Source organism: Pelobates fuscus, chromosome 3 (genome assembly GCF_036172605.1).
Source record: "Pelobates fuscus isolate aPelFus1 chromosome 3, aPelFus1.pri, whole genome shotgun sequence".
NCBI lineage: Eukaryota > Metazoa > Chordata > Amphibia > Anura > Pelobatidae > Pelobates > Pelobates fuscus.
In genome coordinates, this window is record NC_086319.1 from 82,636,137 (window position 1) to 82,654,837 (window position 18,701).

Genomic DNA, 18,701 nt, shown 5'->3' on the forward strand with positions numbered 1-18,701 from the left:
ATGTGTGTTTGTCAAAGAGTATGTGTGTCTGAGTGTGTATCTGTGTGTCGAAGTTTGTGTATGTGTCTATCTTATCATTCATTTAACAAGCCGCCTCCATTGTTCCCTAACCCCTTCTAACCAATTTCTTACTTAGAGCTTATGAGCTCCCCTTTGTTTTGTGTTTATAAGTTTCCTTTCCTTTTTTTAGTGTTTTATTTTTGGTTCAATTACTGTTCCTTTTTAAACCTATATAAATACATTTAGTTTTAATTACATTATATTCATATAATGACTTTACTCTGTCCTCTGGATTTTATGTCCATTGGTCATTTCTTTGGGTGTATATGTCAGTGTGTGTGTATATGTCACTGTGTGTATCTGATTTTTTTGTGTATCTGTGTGTCAAGGTGTGTGTCAGATATATATATATATATATATATATATATATATATATATATATATATATATATATATATATACACACACACACACACACAGGTACACACTGACACAGATATACACACACCAGCACATACAAACACAGATACACACACTTTGAAACATAGATATACACATCTTGACACATAGCTATCTATACACACACACACACTGTGTGTCAAGGTGTGTATCTGTATCTGTGTGCCACTATCTGCCAGAGTGTGTGTATCGGTGTGTCATATTCATACACACTGGCACATACAAACACAGATACACACACCTTGATACGCAGACACATAAAAACACAGATACATACATATATACACACACAGATACACACTGTGTGTCGGTGAATGTGTATCTGTGTGTCACTATGTGCCAGTGTGTGTAAGATATACACACTGGCACATACAAGCACACACCGGCACATACAAAAAACAGCGCAATTATTATTATTATTTTTTGGGGGTGGGGGGTGGGGGGCATGATGTTTATATACTATGCCAAAGGGTTCCACTAGAAAAATTAATTGGGAACCCCTGTTCTAGGGCAATAGCAAATAATTATTTGAGCAGGTTAATCAGCATCACTAATGACCAGTTTTCTACAAACGTTTCCCATGGTGCTCTGCAAGATAAGCAAAAAGTCAAAGATTCATTTAGCCTTAGTCACAAATAAATTCCTAGTCCTATCAAGGTGTCAATGACTCTAAGCCTGCCCCTGGCCTGTTGGGGTTGAGTTGCAAAAAATAAAACTCGACAATATATCATTTTTAAACATTTGCAAAATCTGAAATGACAAAACTACTCTTACTCTAGTCGGAAAAAAATCTTGCTGGTGTGGGTGTCTTAATTGTTAAGTCATTTAGGAAACAGCTAGAATCTGCTGCGTGAATTATAATTGTAGACATTACTATGCCCCTACCAGATGTTCTGTCTCACGATGGGTGGAGCAAGAATGCAGAAGCAGCTATTTTATAAATATAAACTACTGCACAAAAATACAATACAGAAAATTAACTAGCGCTGGTTTAGTAGATTAGAATTTGACCCTTCAATGGGGTGAGGTTGGATAAGCAAATGCTTTAAAGGTTAGAACCAAATACTCAAAAGAAGAAGACAGAGCCTAGAAAAATTGACTGTTTGTAAAATATATACAATAAATCTAGACTCCATTGAACATAGATCTAGAATTTGCAGACTGTAGCCCATGGAGCAGCGTAGCTAAGGGGAGTGGGCCTTGACATTGCCAGGAGACGGAGTCAGGCCATCTAGGGGTCAGTGGTTTGGGTTGGGCTTAAGGATATGGAGTGGGGTGGAGTTATAAGGGGAGTATAAGTAGTGGCCATTTTAGATCTAAGGATCACTTTTAATCTAAAGTTACACTTACCTGTCGTTGTAGCAGGATTTGTGTGGCTTTGTTTTCTTTTGTCTCCTCTGCAGGTCTCAGCAAGATGGAAGATTGGCTGGATGGTGTCAGGGCTGCTGTGCAGGAGAGGGGTGTCGAGTGGCTGAGGGACCATCTTGGAGATGCTCTGCCATCCGGATCTGGAAGCTCCCAGGGTCAGAGGCCGGTTAGGAGGATGAGGCCCCCGCAGAGATTGAGCCCCAGTGTGGTTGCAAGTTCGCGGCGTCCGAGGAGCCCCTCGGGAGGTCATCTGGGCGGCAGTGGGGCTGCTGGCGGGAAGGCCGCAAGCGGAGGAGGTCGCGGGCGCCATCGCAGTGTGGCCGCACGAACCCGCCATCTGGCGAGGCTGGAGAGACAAGCTGCGGGTTCGGGAACCGAATCGGAGACTGCCGAACGTTTGGGTAGCGAACGTGGAGGTAGGAGTATCGGTGATCGGATGGAAACTGCCGAACGTTCGGGAGAGGAACGTGGAGGTAGGAGAGCTGCCGAACGTGCGGAAAGCGTTCGGTTCCCGGACGGGGAGGTAAACATACTGCCGAACGTTCGGGAGTTGAACGGGGAGGTAGCTATACTGCCGGCCGTTCGGCTGCCGAATGTGGAGGCAGCAAAACTGCCGAACGTTCGGTTCTTGTGTCCTCTTTTACAGGAAGAGAAGGAGAAGTGGATGCTGGTGACAGGAGTTCGAGGAAGGGGCCATTGCAAGCACGGGCCAGCGGAAGAAGAAGGAGCGGTACGGCAGGCTTGGCAGCAGGTTCAGGGAACGCTGTAAGTGCTGTTGGTAGAACAGGAACAACGGCTGCGCATCGCCCGGGTGAGTCGCCCTCTGACGCTACTGCCCCTTCCGTTGCTAGCCCACAGGTTACCCCGGGGATGGGTCCCGGTACTGGCATGGTTGGTGACGACAGGGTGGCAGGTGGCAGGCGAGGGACTGCTAGGGCACGGAGGGGGCCGGACGGGTTTAGCGCCACGAGACGGCATAGAGTATCCCCAGTCAGAGGGCGGGAGCGCAGCGCTTCTCCAGGGTCTCCCATACGACTAGGCCGGGGACGATGACAGGCTGGTCAGGGAGTCGGGGACACGTCCGAAGGGAGCGCCAGCGAGGGACAGCGCTGGAGGTCAGCACCCTCCAAGGGGATAGCGCGCAAGGCTGTTGCGAAGGGTGCACAGGGTGCTAGGAGACACAGGTCACGGAGCAGCCACCGGAGGGGGTCGGACGGAGACAACAGGGACCCCTGCGGTATGGACCACACCCGGGGGCGGCGTAGGTTGCCCCCTGTCAGGACTAGGGGATGGATGCAACAGGACGATAGTTCCGTGAGCGGGAGTTCCCCAGAGGGAATACAGACTGCTGCGCAGGCTCTTGCCCCTCGTGGGCGTACGACTGGATGGGAGTTGGGTTACAGTTCCCGGGACGAGGGGGGACGGGGCAGGGTTTCCACGGCCAGCCTACCCAGGATGTCTTCTCCTTGCAGGTCTCGCAGACGGTCATCCTCCATGATGGAGCGACCCTACGCAATGAGGACGTCAGGACGGTCGCCGGCAGGCGAGGTGGACCAGGCTTCAAGAAAGGAGTCGTCAAGGTCGCCAGCAGATCGGGTGAGACCCAGCGCCACAGGACTACGGCCCGGAGCAGCGGAACGCTTGGGGCAGGACATCCAAAGCCGAACGGCAACCCCACGGCCTTCGGCGGCAAGGGGTTCGGAAGGTGAGGCACTGTCATTACAACAGTCGGGGGAGCTGTTAGCGGGCATTAGACAGTTAATTGATTCCTGGGGAGGGGGTAAAAGGAAGGACGGGGACTGTAGCCAGGTTTGGGCTCCGCAAGGGGAGGTCTCCGGGACTAGTCCAGGGGTGACTTCCGGGGGCGGCGTAGTTGGGGACGGGGGCGCGACTTACGCGGTGGAGACTCCAGGACTGGCGAGCGGAGGCTGCGCGACAAATCGTGCATGTTTCGTTCGCAGGTCCTTTGGGCTGTCACCTCAAGCCTGAGGTGAAGGAGAGGATATGGAAAGGGGAGTTTGTGGAGCTCTTTTCGCTTCTCCCCCTTGAGGAATACATTGACCTCAAGGAGGAGGATAAAAAAGACGCCAAAACAGAGGAGGAGGAAAAGAAACGGCGGTACAGGAAGATCCCCAAAACGTTTGGGAACTGGCTAAGGGCGTTCTGCATCTTGGCCAGTGTGATGGGCGAGAAGGTGGCGGAGCGCTGTTCGCAGCTCTTCTGTTACCTGGACGGGGTTTGGGAAGCATACCGGACGTATGGGGGTCTAACGTGGTGGCGGTACGACAAACAATTTCGTCAGCAACTGGCCGCTAATCCGGGGATGCGGTGGGACCAGATGGACCTACCGCTCTGGATAAAACTGATGATGGCGCAGAAAGCGTCCCCCTTTCAGTCGGGGGCTGGCACGGGCGCTTCTACCGCCGTGTCAGCCAACCAAAAACGGGGCTACTGTTGGCTATACAATGAGGGGCAGTGCAAATGGGGGGCCACCTGTCGCTTCAAGCACGAGTGCTCAGGGTGTGGAGGCACTCACGGGCTCCACAGGTGTTTTAAGAAGGGGAAGTCAGCCTCCGCAGCAGGGGGGCTCGGAGGTTCGGCCACGTCCCCTGCCACTGGGAGCAACGCCAGTGAAGGTAGATGCGATGCTGCCTTGGCTAAACCAATACGCTAACAGGGAAGATGCTGGGTTGCTTGAAGAGGGTTTTTCCAAAGGGTTTGTGATACCGTTTCGGGACCGGGAAGTGGCTCATCGGCTTCGCAACCTGAAGTCGGCCGGGGAATTTCCTGGGGTGGTCAGGGAGAAGTTGTTTAAGGAGGTACAGTTGGGCAGGGTGACGGGGCCATTCAGCAATACCCTTACCTAACTTGAGGGTATCACCGTTGGGGGTGGTACCTAAGAAGGAGCCCGGCAAGTGCCGCTTGATACATAACCTGTCCTACCCCAAGGGGTCGTCTGTTAATGACGACATTGACAAGGCCCTTTGTTCGGTATCATATGCTTCGTTCGACCAGGCGGTGAGTCTGGTGCAGCGAGCGGGACGGGGGGCATTGTTGGCGAAGGCGGACGTGGAGGCAGCGTTTCGCCTGTTGCCAATCCACCCGAAGTGCCATCACCTACTGGGTTGTCACTTCAAGGGGGAATACTATGTGGATTTATGTTTGCCCATGGGGTGTTCGATATCGTGCGCATACTTCGAGAAGTTTAGCACGTTTCTGGAATGGGTGGTGAAGCTGGAAGCGGGCACTAGGATGGTAGTCCATTCCCTGGATGACTTCTTATGTGTCGGGCCTGCCGGATCGGAGGAATGCCGGAGGGGATTGAGGACCTTGGAATGGGTGGCGCACGTTATTGGAGTCCCCCTGGCAGGTGACAAAACGGTGGTGATCAACCTGAGGCGGTCCAAAACGGACACAATGGGGAAGGGGACCTTGGTTACGCTGAGGGAGCTCCCAGGCGGGGGCACGTGCCCGGTTAAGTGCGCCACGGCCTTCCAGGTAGTCCGGGCGACGACCGGGGGTTCATATTTTCAGCACGAGGACGGCTCTTCCCTATCGAAGTTCCAGTTCCTCAAGGTTTTGCGGAAGGCGTTGGAAAAGTTGGGAGTGGACCCAAGACAATTTGGGACTCATTCCTTTCGAATTGGCGTGGCTACGGAAGCGGCGAGGCTGGGTTTGAGTGATGATCGGGTAAAAAAGATCGGCAGGTGGGAATCCCTGAGGTTCAGGTCCTACGTTAGGCCAGACAAGTTGGTGTGAGGCCTATGGGTGGTTCAAGGGGGGTTGTTACTTTAATGTTGTGTCGTGGTGGAATTGTACTTTCTGTTTTACAGGTTGGACGGCATGGGTGGTCGGCCACTCATATATATACTGGGCACATCGGAGATCTGCAGTTCGACATCGGGGTCTACAGCTGGGCTTTCCGAGTTCCACGGTGCAGCTCCGGTGGTTTGGATACCGGGGTTGGGGTTGGAATGCTATCTGTGCGGAAATGTTTTGTAATATTCTGTTGGGTCAGGTTCCGGACATGGTGTTGCTTCATGCAGGAGGCAATGACGTGGGGTCGTTGCCTCAAAAGGTATTGATTGAGAGTATGAAGAGGGATGTGGATAAGTTGAGGGAGTTAGTGCCAGGGGTTATGGTGGTGTGGTCGGAAATGGTTCCGAGGTTTTACTGGCGGCACGCGTGGAACCCCTCCGCGGTGGCGAAAATTAAGGGTAAGGTTAATAAAGTCCTGGCGGCGTATGTGAAGCATTTGGGGGTGTTGTAATTAGGCACAGGGAGTTGGAGGACATGCTTCCGGGCTATTTTAGGCGGGACGGGGTTCATCTCTCTGAAGTGGGCTTAGATTTCCTGTTGCTCGGTTTCCAGGAGGGCCTCCAGAGGGCAATCTTTTCCTTGGGAGGGGGGGGGGTCGCTCAGGAGCTCGAGGAGTCGAGCTGTGGCGGGGGATGGAGAGTAAAGTTGGGGGGAGAATAGAGTGAGATGGGGGAAAAGTTTGGAGTTCAGGGCTAATAGGTAGGCCTTTGGACTAGTTTGGTAGGTTCGAGCTCGTAGGTAGCTCCGAACCAGGGTGTGTAGGGGTGTCTCGGTATGCCCCTACACTGGTGGTGCCCTTTGGTGGCAATGGATGGTGCCCTTCGGTGGCAATGGTCATGTTTCAATGTTAAGTTAATATGTTACAATGTTTGGGTATTATGTTACGTGGGGGTGGGTCATTGTCAAGGGGTTAAATTGTAAACTACTGTGGTAATTGTGCAGGCCAACGTGGGCCTGATGTTGACAATGACCTTTATAATTTATGTTAATAATAAATAAAAGCTGTGATATACTTTTGCCAAAACCCTGGTGTCAGTGTCTTTTATTGTAATGGGTATTGGTTGGGGGTTTTGTGCATATGCCGACAAGGCGACTGTGCACATGTCATGTAGCCCATGGAGCAGCGTAGCTAAGGGGAGTGGGCCTTGACATTGCCAGGAGTCAGGCCATCTAGGGGTCAGTGGTTTGGGTTGGGCTCAGGGCCGTTTTTAATATTGATTGGACCCTGGGCAAACATTTGCCTGGGCCCCCTGGACCCTGGCCCCCCACCTCCCGGGCATGCAATCACAACCTCAACTCCCACTAAGCGGCAGAACTAATGTATAGAGTGCCCTGTTGCAAGAATATTTTTCAGGCCTTCCCTGTATCGCAAGAGGGAAGAAAAGAGAAATCCCCATCTTTCATATAAAAGTCATGCTATGCTATGACAGCTGGGGATCTACTATCCTTGCAGGGTTGTATTTGTGAGCAGTGTTTGTGCATTTGAAGGTAAGCATGTGTTTGTATAGAGTGTATGTGTGCATGTAGGGGTGTATTTGTATTTACTGTTACCACTGGAATGCAGTTGTGTACTTGTGTGTAGTGTTGGCTTTTAAATGCAGGCGTGCTTTGTCTGTAGAGTTGGCTTTTAAATGCAGGCGTGCTTTTGTCTGTAGAGTTGATGTTTGTATATAATTTTAGCGTTTTAATACAGGGGTGTGTTTGTATGTAATGTTTGCATTTGCATGCATGGGTGTGTTTGGATGTAGTGTTGTCTTTTAAATGCATATGTACATTTGTGTGCAGTACTGGTATTTCAGCAAAGGGGTTTGTGTATATGTAATGTTTGTATTTGCATGGGTGTGTTTCCATGTTCTGTTTGATTTCTGGGATGTATGTACATACATATTAACACATATAAACATACACATTAACACGCAGATACACACATAAACACCTTGACACATACTGGCACATACACACATAAACACCCTTTGGCACACAGATACATGCACTTGATACACACACCGACATACACACACTGGCACAGCCACACTGAGACACACACACATCGACACAGATATGTACACACTCAGATACACACATACACATGTACACATGCAGGGGTGTATTTGTGTACAGTGCTAGTGATGGAATGTAGGAGTGTATTTGTGTGCAGTGCTAGCGATGGAATGTAGGAGTGTATTTGTGTGCAGTGTTGGCATTAAAATGCTGGGATGTATGCATTACCACACACTCAGATGGACACTTACACACACACAGGTAAACATACACACTGACCCACAAGTACACATACACACAGCCAGATACACACACACTGACACAAATGCAGCCAGATACACACACTGAAATAAACACAGCCATATACACACACACACACACACACACAGCCAGATACACACACTGACATAAACACAGCCAGATACACAGCCAGATACACACGCACACAGCCAGATACACATACTGACCTAAACACAGCCAGATACACATACTGACCTAAACACAGCCAGATATACATACTGACATAAACACAGCCAGATATACACACACTGACATTAACACAGCCAGATACACACACTGACATAAACACAGCCAGATACACACACTGACATAAACACAGCCAGATACACACACTGACATAAACACAGCCAGATACACACACTGACATAAACACAGCCAGATACACACACTGACATAAACACAGCCAGATACACACACTGACATAAACACAGCCAGATACACACACTGACATAAACACAGCCAGATACACACACTGACATTAACACAGCCAGATACACACACTGACATTAACACAGCCAGATACACACACTGACATAAACACAGCCAGATACACACACACACACACACACACACACACACACAAACACAGCCAGATACACACACACACAGATACATACACTGACATAAACACAGCCAGATACACACACTTATGAGACCCATGTACACACACATATATAAGTGTCAATTTACATATTTTAATCTCTGCCCTCTAGCAGCTTCTGGATAGCAACTCCCAACAACCTTGGCCAATATAATGTCTCAACTCTGTTCTTACATAGTTAAAATAAATATTTGACAATGTTTTATTTATTTATATTTAATAGGGCACTGTCAGGTTCATCTAGAAATTTTAACATGTAGTTATCCCCAGTGTGTTTCACACATGGGTGTTTGTAATCTCTGATAAATAAAAGTGAAATCAGAAATTAGCAAAACAAACAGAATTTTTTTTTTTAGCCACCCTCCTGTCTCCTTACCTTTTGGGTACAGTGGGGTGGCTTCCCTGGGGTCCAGTGGGAGCTTGCTGGCCCTGGCTGATGGGAGTCTGCATTCAGCTGCCCCAGTCCCTCTCCCACGCCCCCCCCCCCCCCCACAATGCTTGCATTCTCCTCTGTGTGGTGTGTGCCCCCTCCCCAGCGGCACTGAGAAGGAAGTGATCTGTTCTTACTGGGAGGAAGCGATCTGACCTCACTTACTCCCAGCATGCCCGGGGAACAAAGAGACTCACAGGGCAGTGTGTGAGATGGGGGCTAGCTGTGAGTATGTAGTCAGCCACCCCCCATATTACAGGGGCCCGGTCCAGAGCAGTATTAAAGGGCCGGGGCCCCTGATTATCTCAGGTGCTGCAGGGGGCCCATGGGGCAGCTGCCTTAGGGCCCCCAGGAGTAACTGGGCCCAGGGCAGCTGCCCCTTTTGCCCCTCCTTAAAGACGGCCCTGGTTGGGCTTAAGGATATGGAGTGGGGTGGAGTTGTAAGGGGAGTACAAGTAGTGGCCATTTTAGATCTAAGTATCACTTTTAATCTAAAGTTACACTTACCTGTCGTTGTCCCACCCACCCTCCCTTTGCTTTCAGGTGTTTCCCGTTTGGTCACGGCGGCGGGGGATGGAGAGTAAAGTTGGGGGGAGAAAAGAGTGAGATGGGGGAAAAGTTTGGAGTTCAGGGCTAATAGGTAGGCCTTTGGACTGGTTTGGTAGGTTTGAGCTCGTAGGTAGCTCCGAACCAGGGTGTGTAGGGGTGTCTCGGTATGCCCCTACACTGGTGGTGCCCTTTGGTGGCAATGGATGGTGCCCTTCGGTGGCAATGGTCATGTTTCAATGTTAAGTTAATATGTTACAATGTTTGGGTATTATGTTACGTGGGGGTGGGTCATTGTCAAGGGGTTAAATTGTAAACTACTGTGGTAATTGTGCAGGCCAACGTGGGCCTGATGTTGACAATGACCTTTATAATTTATGTTAATAATAAATAAAAGCTGTGATATACTTTTGCCAAAACCCTGGTGTCAGTGTCTTTTATTGTAATGGGTATTGGTTGGGGGTTTTGTGCATATGCCGACAAGGCGACTGTGCACATGTCAAGTATTGTTAAAGATAGATCTCAAATGGGGGCGGGACCTGACTGTAATGGTGACTGGTTGTGTTTCCTGGGAGCTCCACAGGAGATACTCTATAAATCACACATCTTGGCTGATCTAGCTATACTTCTACAGCTGACAGCATTTCATATACCTACTGAAACATCTGACCAGCCTGGGAATGCTTCCCTTGCCTGGTAAGCCTTCACCACATGCTAAGCAACCGAGGCCTGGTAGGAGCGGTCGTAGGGAGATGCGGACGATCTTCCGCAGCGGCGCAGACAGCTGGCGCCCTGTTACCCCCTCCCTTTGGACCTGCAGGAGTGATCCCGGTCCCCACCTTGGCAGCAGCCCATCACAACAGTGCTGCAGATCTTGACAAACGCAACCGTTGTACATCCTGTTCTAATGTGTTTTATACCCGCTCCTATAGACTATAAGCTCACTTGAGCAGGGTCCTCTTCAACCTATGGTTCCTGTAAGTGTTCTAGTAATTGTCCTATTTATAGTTAAATCCCCCCTCTCGTAATAATGTAAAGCGTTACGGAATTTGTTGGCGCGATATAAATAGCAATAATAATAATCTAAGATGGTGGAAGGTAGAAAGGTGCTCAGAGGCGGGACGCACTGTTTGAAGCCTTCTGGAAGAGGCTAATGGGCAGGAGAACCTCACCGGTTCCTGTTATACCAGAGGACCACCTCACAGCACTCAATGCCACACAGCACGCCCGAGGCAGCAAAGAACATGCCGATGCACCACAGAGAAGGTAGGCGGCAGATCAGCGTCGGCACTAAGCACTCCCAAGATCAGCATGAGATGTGTGAAGCAGGACAGAGAGGACAGTAGCTCATCGCGTGGAATCTACAGCTGATGCTATTGGCACTGACCAGATGCCTGGAGATCTTGGCTGGCACCACATCGTACCCATGATGGTAGTAGGCTGACCGCATGGCTGAGATTCTTAATATTATGTCAATACATTGCCTATAGATCTCTGTAGTTAACAATCCACCATTATTGCCTGTTTATTAATATCATCTAGTTAAGGAAATCTGACTGTCTGTTGTAACCCAGGATCAGCCTGGGGTGGTATTCGTTCTTAAAGTTTCCTTCATGTAGATCTAGCCTGACTATTTCATCGTTTTTTGTTTTCCCATGTATTCCCAGCTTGTTTATATAAGTCTACTCATGCATACCTCACTCAACTATCTTCATATAAAAATATTGTGCTGTTTCTCTCAAATGCCGTGAAATCTATTGTTTTCATCAAGCTTGCTTTTTCTGTTGTGGTACAGCAAGATTGTCTGTAAACTCATGCACAGCTAAAATAAAGAATAAAAGAAAAAAAAAAGATAGATCTCAGATTATATATAAAAGAAACCATGTGTGTTTTTTTAAAGAAATCAACAGATTATATTCTCTCATGATTATATATATCATGGAATGAGAATCTTGTGCTGCCTACGAACTGCTATCTACATTCCAACACATTTCATTACACATACTTTTGTGTGGGAATCTGATATAGATAATGATTTCGGCTTAAAAGTCAGAGAAGAGGAAATCATTAAATGCTGAGTCAAAGTAGAATCTTTAAATAATCTTTCTTCAAGAACAAGTAATGTATTCACTAAACAACAAATTGCAGAGACAAGAATAAACAACAAATAAAGGTAGGCAAAACGGGACACATAGCTTGATTGCTCTACTGGATGGATGCGCTACAAGACGACTCCACTAAACATTGTCTTCATAGACCAATAATCGTCAAATATTGGCTCTATTTTCATAATCCAGCCGCAATTCCTTAGTCTGGGAAAAATGGTGCCCTTATTAAGTCTTCTTAAAAGAACACTTGAATGGAAACAATTTTTTGTAACAGTTTAGGCGCAACACAAGGCGCACAGCCAAACAGCTTTATGTCCACCCTCCCTGGTAAAGGGTAACAAGAAGGGAGGGGGAGACATTAAGATAGATTTTCACATCTCTCTTACACACAGCATAGACCCTTTGCACCCCTCACACACACTACACTGCCACCTTCACACTGACTGCCCCCTCGCACACTCTATCCCTTCACACATGCACAGCACCCCTCACACACAGTACCTTTCACACACTGTACCTCTGACACACACTACACTCTCTCACACACACAGCCTGCTCCCCCACACAGACTTCCCCCTCTCTCCCCCCCACACACACACAAACACCCCTCACAAAACACACTGACTGCCCCCTCACAAACTACACCCCTTTACACACTCACAGCAACCCTTCACACACGCACAGCAACCCTTCACACACGCACAGCAACCCTTCACGCGCACACAGCAACCCTTCACACACACAAACACCTCACCCCTCACACACAGCACCCTTCACACACACATAGCACCATTTACACAAACACACAGCACCCCTCTCTCACATACACACATAGAAAACAAAGTAGAATAGAAAAGAGAAAACGAAATATACATTTAAGTTTTTTGTTTGTCATTTTAAAACCCTCCCTTCTAAAAAAAAATTGCACTTGCTCTAGAAAATTAGTTCCTGCGGCACTGGTGGGCGGTAAGGAAATGTTACCATCAACAAAGATACAAAAGTGGACGGTAGGTATTAAAAGGTTGACTACCCCTGATGTAGAGGATTTAAAAAAAAAAGAAATAGGCCAAGGTTTATGTAGCTAAACTGGAGACTATTTGCAAACTGCCTATTTAGCTCTAAATTTTAAAAATTACTTCTACAAAACTAGAATTCATATGTAATAAAGTCTCCAGTGTAACAAGGATGATATGTATTGAGGTCTCACACCAAATGTCATTCACTCACAATCATCATAACTTGTGTGTTTCTAATGTTATCTTATGTTCCAACACTGCATTCACTCACAATGCACGTTTAACTCCTTTCCCTCGATCATCATTCACACCCCGAGCGTCACTTCTGAACTCACCCAAAACCTCTCTCTAATTCAAGTGGATCTGTTTCGCTAGGCAACCTTTGGCACTTTAGATGTTGTGAACTACATCTCCCCTGATGCATTGCCAGCATTATGGATGTAAGAGCATTATGGCAGATGTAGTCCACTACATCTGACGTGCTGAAGACCCTATCCCAAGTAATTTGGATGAAGCTCCGTCTTTTTCACTGTGTGTTTATTACTTTTACAACTAATATACTTCGATCTGGCATCTGATGTACCTTCGGTGAACCCCAACATTTGACTGGTTCCCTGGACTTTCATAGTTATTGCAGAATGCATTTGGCTTCCTCTGACTACTCTTAACACACACTTCTTAATTAAAGAGCCACTCACCACATTAAAGTGTCTCCTGCAGCTATAACTAGCAGTTGCTAGCCTACACTGTGATTAACAATTTACCTCTGCCTGTTAGCACTTCTTCCATCTGCAAAGTCGGTTATAACACTGTGGGCCACCTTGAATCTCCAGCAAGAGACTAACGCATGTTATGGAGGCAACAACTTGAATCTTGGGCATTGACCCTTCTTTGAACCTATAGATCCTGAGAACAGCGTACTCATTTATGTAAGTCAGCTAGATACTTCAAATGGTCTGTACCCTTTGTTAATTAAATCTGGATTTTGGGTACCGGAATAATAGGAATAACTTTAGGCTAAAGATCGGGCATATCATGGAAACAGTAATGCAAGGTTGTCTACATTTCACTAGTTAAACATGCTGAAATGTTTTATGTCTGTGTCATGAATTTAAATACAGAATATTTATATACATTTTCTTAACTTTCCCCAAGGGGGTAAAGACCCCACAACTCGTATTTGTACCAAACTATATTAACAGAATAAAAAAATACCACACATATTGTACTAATACTCCATCAATATAAATAGCACAGATAATGAAATCAACATGTATGTGATGATGAATGTATTCAATTCTTGTTTCATTCACCATAGAACAGCTAAAAACCATTGTTCATTGCAGACAGCACTCAAGAATTAAAACTGCATAGGGTTGGCAGAATGGGTAACAAACACGGTTACCTTTGTATACCACTACCACAAGACTTGTAAAGGGACCATGGCTCATCTCTCTGACGCAAAATAATATTCAGTGTCCTCTCTTAAGAAATGTGCAAGGAAGAGTATTTTAAGGACTCCATCGTTCAGTTTGGACTCTACATCTGTGAAATTACATAGAAATGTTTGGGAAAAATTTATTAAATCCAGAAAAGTTTAAACAATGCCGATCATGGTTCCAAACTTTTGAACATGCCATTAACAAAGCTTCATCACGAGCTTGCCAGGGCATAAAGAGTAACTTGTTTGTTTATAGGGATTCTCTCAGAAAATCTGAGTCAAATTCTATATAACAGGAGAGAGAGAGAGAGAGAGAATGACCAGAAGTAGCAAGAGTTACAAAGCAAAGAATCCAGTGATATTCTGTATGTCAGCAAACGCATTAAAAGGGACACTGCTGCCCAAATAAAAATAAAATACAATAAAAAAATCACAGTTTATAAGATATTCCCGAATGCCTCATCAGAGTGCTGGAGGTGCATGAGTGGTGAGGGAACAGTGAAACACATCTGGTGGGAATGTCCACAAATGATCTCTTTCCGGAACATGGTAAAATGGATCCTGACTGACATTCTGGGCTCTCTGCCTCTATTAGAATTTGAACACGTACTGTTGCACACAACACCACAGTCAATTTCGAAGTACAAGAAATCAGACGTACGCCATTTCCTAAATTCAGACAGGTGCTGTGGACAATTGCTGCCTCTCCAGTTTAGCTCTACTGAGCTAACCTAACCAGGAAATAACATGGCCAGTTGTCTGATTGACAGCTATGGGAGTGTAACCAGGTTAATTTATAAAAGTGTCAATTTCCTTTCAAATATTCATTGTTTGTAAAATAAAAAAGAAGAAACACTTATCACACATAAAGCACTTCAGCAAGCTAAAGTACTTTATTGGCATGGAGTGTCCCTTTAACACCATAATCAATAGTTGATCATGTTGGAATATAGTGCATTTTGAAAAGTAGCCTAAACATCCCATTCCCTCTGATATTAAATTAGGCAAAATACATCGTGCACCAGGGTGTATTAATACTACTTGTACCAATTTATGTCACTGAAGGAAACAGTTTGTCAGGCACACATTACATCCAGATGGCACTGCTAACTACAGGAAGGTCTCAATTCAATCCCCCCTCTCAAGGAAACATTAGAAAATGTTTAACAATGGCAATGGACAGCCATCTGTCTACTCATATATTTTACAAACCATTCCATGCTGGTCCTAGAATACAACACACTATTGGCTTATGTGCTGAATGAACGGTTTTCTGAAACAAAGGGGGTGGGGTGGTGATCAATATCATTGCTTCCAGACCTGCCTGTTACATTGACCCTAGTAATCAATTGTCCTTTCATAAAAAGCACGGAACACAATAATATGTGCACAGAGCCCATCACACTGTGTCACATTACAGACAGCTTCTCTTAATTCTCATACAGCCTTTGGAGGGTTAAAATGATCTGTATACCGATTGCAAGTTCTGTGCACATGGGACTAATTTAAATATTTTGCAGTTAATAATTTAATGATTTTAATTTCAAGGTAACAATGACACAGTAAGAAATAACGGCCCCCGGGAACTGCAGGGATTGGTACATGCACCACTAAAAAGCACGCCTCACAAGAGTCCCTCTTTATGAAAGCCAGCCCCTCTACATTGGGACTTAAATCGTAAATTAAAAAAACAAAACAAAAAAACAAACACATTTTACTGAATAAGCCTAACAGAAATATGTGATGTGTAAAAGTGTATTGCAGAGTTCCACAGAAGTTAAAATTTCAGTAGTAGGTGACACAGAACTCCACAGCAATATATCTCAGAGCAACGTGTGCAGTAAAGGTTTTTAAAACAGTGAGTCCTAATGACAATATTTTGTTTTGAACCTAAGCAATCTGACACTATAGTCCCAATACAACTTTAGCTTAAAGAAGCAGTTGTGGTGTATTGATCACACCCCTACAGTCTCACAGCGCAGTTCCGGGCCATTTAGGAGTTGTCACTTTGTTTACGCAGCCCTAGTCACACCTCCCTGAATGTGACTTGCACAGCTTTCCTAATCACTTTCTGTAAATAGACATCTAATGTTTAAACTTCCTTTATTGCACATTTATTTATTTATTTTTTACATTTATTTCCTGCTCTCTTAATAGCCTTCTTGACTCTGCATGAGCCTCCTGTGTGTGATTATAGTTAAATTCACAGAGCATGCAAACTTCTAAATCAAATTAACATCTGATTAAAAATGAAACCGTATTTTTAATGCAGGCCGTGTGTGGGCCACGTCCAGGGGTGGTGTGGCTAGGGCTGCATAAACAGGAACAAAAGTGATTTAGCTTGTAAATGACAGATAATTAAGCATTGACCCACAATCTATACAACTATAAAAACTGCTTCATAAAGCTAAAGTTGTTTTGGGGCCTACAGTGTCCATGTTTGCCTGTGTTTCTTGATACATTTTCATTTAACATTAGATATATTGTCACAGCTAGTATTATGGAATTATCATTTTTTTAATCTAAATAAAATGTGAATAAACAGAAGCAGGAACAGCAATGCCTTTTCTGAGCATATTAAACACTTTGGTTAAATTCCAAATTACTTTAATAATTGCATGAATGACTATTAGGGAACCTAAAATGTTTGGCCGTTTGAAGTATTGGGATTGCAAATTCCGAGAAATACTAAAACACTGGTGAAAAAGGCAGACACAGCTGGAAGATTAGCGATGCCAGTAAAACACAACAAAGATAAAACATGGTCATTTCTCAAGCTAATGTCTCTTATTGCTGTCCACAAGATACCTTGGGTAAACAAGATATCTTAGGCCTGGGCTTCCTGTTTGATAATTTCAGGCTCAGCACAATGTCTTGGTATTGTTCTCAACCATTAACTGGGGGAATTCCACAGAAATACAAATATAATGCCGTACTTCATGAAGGGATTAATTAAATCTCAATATATGTATATATATGACATCAGTTTAATTACATCATTAAAAAAATAATTTTGGAACAAACTACCATGAACACATGGAATATAGCACTTAGTGTTGCCCTACTAATCCCTTAAGGACACATGACGGAAATTTTTCAAATATTGTGTGTGTGTGTGTGTGTGTGAAGGGTGCAGAGTGAGTGTGTGTGTGAAAGGGTGCACACTGTGTGTGTGTGTGTGAAGGATGCACAGTGTGTGCGTGTGTAAGGGGTGCAGTGTGTGTGGCGTGCAGTGTGTGAGGGGTGCAAAGTGTGTGACATGCAGTGTGTGTGTGTGTGTTAGTGGTGCAGTGTGTGTGTATGTGTGTGTGTGGGGGGGATGCAGTGTGCGTGTGTGTGAAAGGGGTGCAGTGTGTGTGTGAGGGGTAAGTGTGTTTGTGTGAGGGATGCTGTGTGTGTGTGTGTGTGTGTGTGTGAGGCAGTGCAGTGTGTTTGTATGAGGAGTTCTGTGTGTGCTAGGGGTGCTGTGTGTGTCGGGGTGCATTGTGATTGTGCGAGGGGTTCTGTGTGTGTGTGCGTGTGTGCGTGAAGGGTGCAAAGTGTGTATGTGAAGGGTGCAGAGTGTGTTTGTGTGAGGGGGGTGCAGTATGTGTGTGAGGTGGTGTAGTGTGTGTCTGGGCTCTGTTTGTGGGGGTTAAACCATTGGAAAGCAATGTAACCCCTCAAGGTAACATGGTGCCTAGACACTCCTGTACCCATAACAACTTCAATGAGTTAAGGTAAGGGATAGTTATGTACTGAACTGTTCGCTGGCGAATAGTTCCTGGCGAACATAGCGTGTTCGCGTTCGCCACGGCGGGCGAACACATGCGCGGTTCGATCCGCCCCCTATTCGTCATCATTGAGTAAACTATGACCCTGTGCCTCACGGTCAGCAGACACATTCCAGCAAATTAGCAGCAGACCCTCCCTTCCAGACCCTCCCACCTCCTGTACAGCATCCATTTTAGATTAATTCTGAAGCTGCATTCTTAGATAGAGGAGGGAAAGTGTAGCTGCTGCTCATTTGATAGGGAAATGGATAGCTAGGCTAGGGTATTCAGTGTCCACTACAGTCCTGAAGGACTCATCTGATCTCTGCTGTAAGGAGAGCACCCCAAAAAGCCCTTTTTAGGGCTAGAACATGAGTCTGCTTTTTTTTTTCTTCTGTGTAATGTAATTGCAGTTGCCTGCCTGCCAGCTTCCGTGTCAGGCTCACAGTGGATACTGTGCCCACTTGCCCAGTGCCACCACTCATATCTGGTGTCACAATAGCTTGCATTTAAAAACAAAAATTTGTTTTCACTGTAATAGATTGAATAGCAGTTAGTTGTCTGCAAGCGTCTGGGTGTCAGGCCTTCAGCGTGTACTCTGCCAACTTCTCCCAGTCCACTTTGCCACTCATATCTGGTGTCACAATAGCGTGCCTTTAAAAAGAAAAAAAGTTTTTCACTGTAAGCTAATAGCAGTCAGTGTCCTTCAAGCGGGTGTCAGGCCTTCAGCGTGTACTCTGCCAACCTCTGCCAGTATACTTTGCCACTCATATCTGGTGTCACAATAGCGTGCCTTTAAAAAGAAAAAAAGTTTTTCACTGTAAGCTAATAGCAGTCAGTGTCCTTCAAGCGGGTGTCAG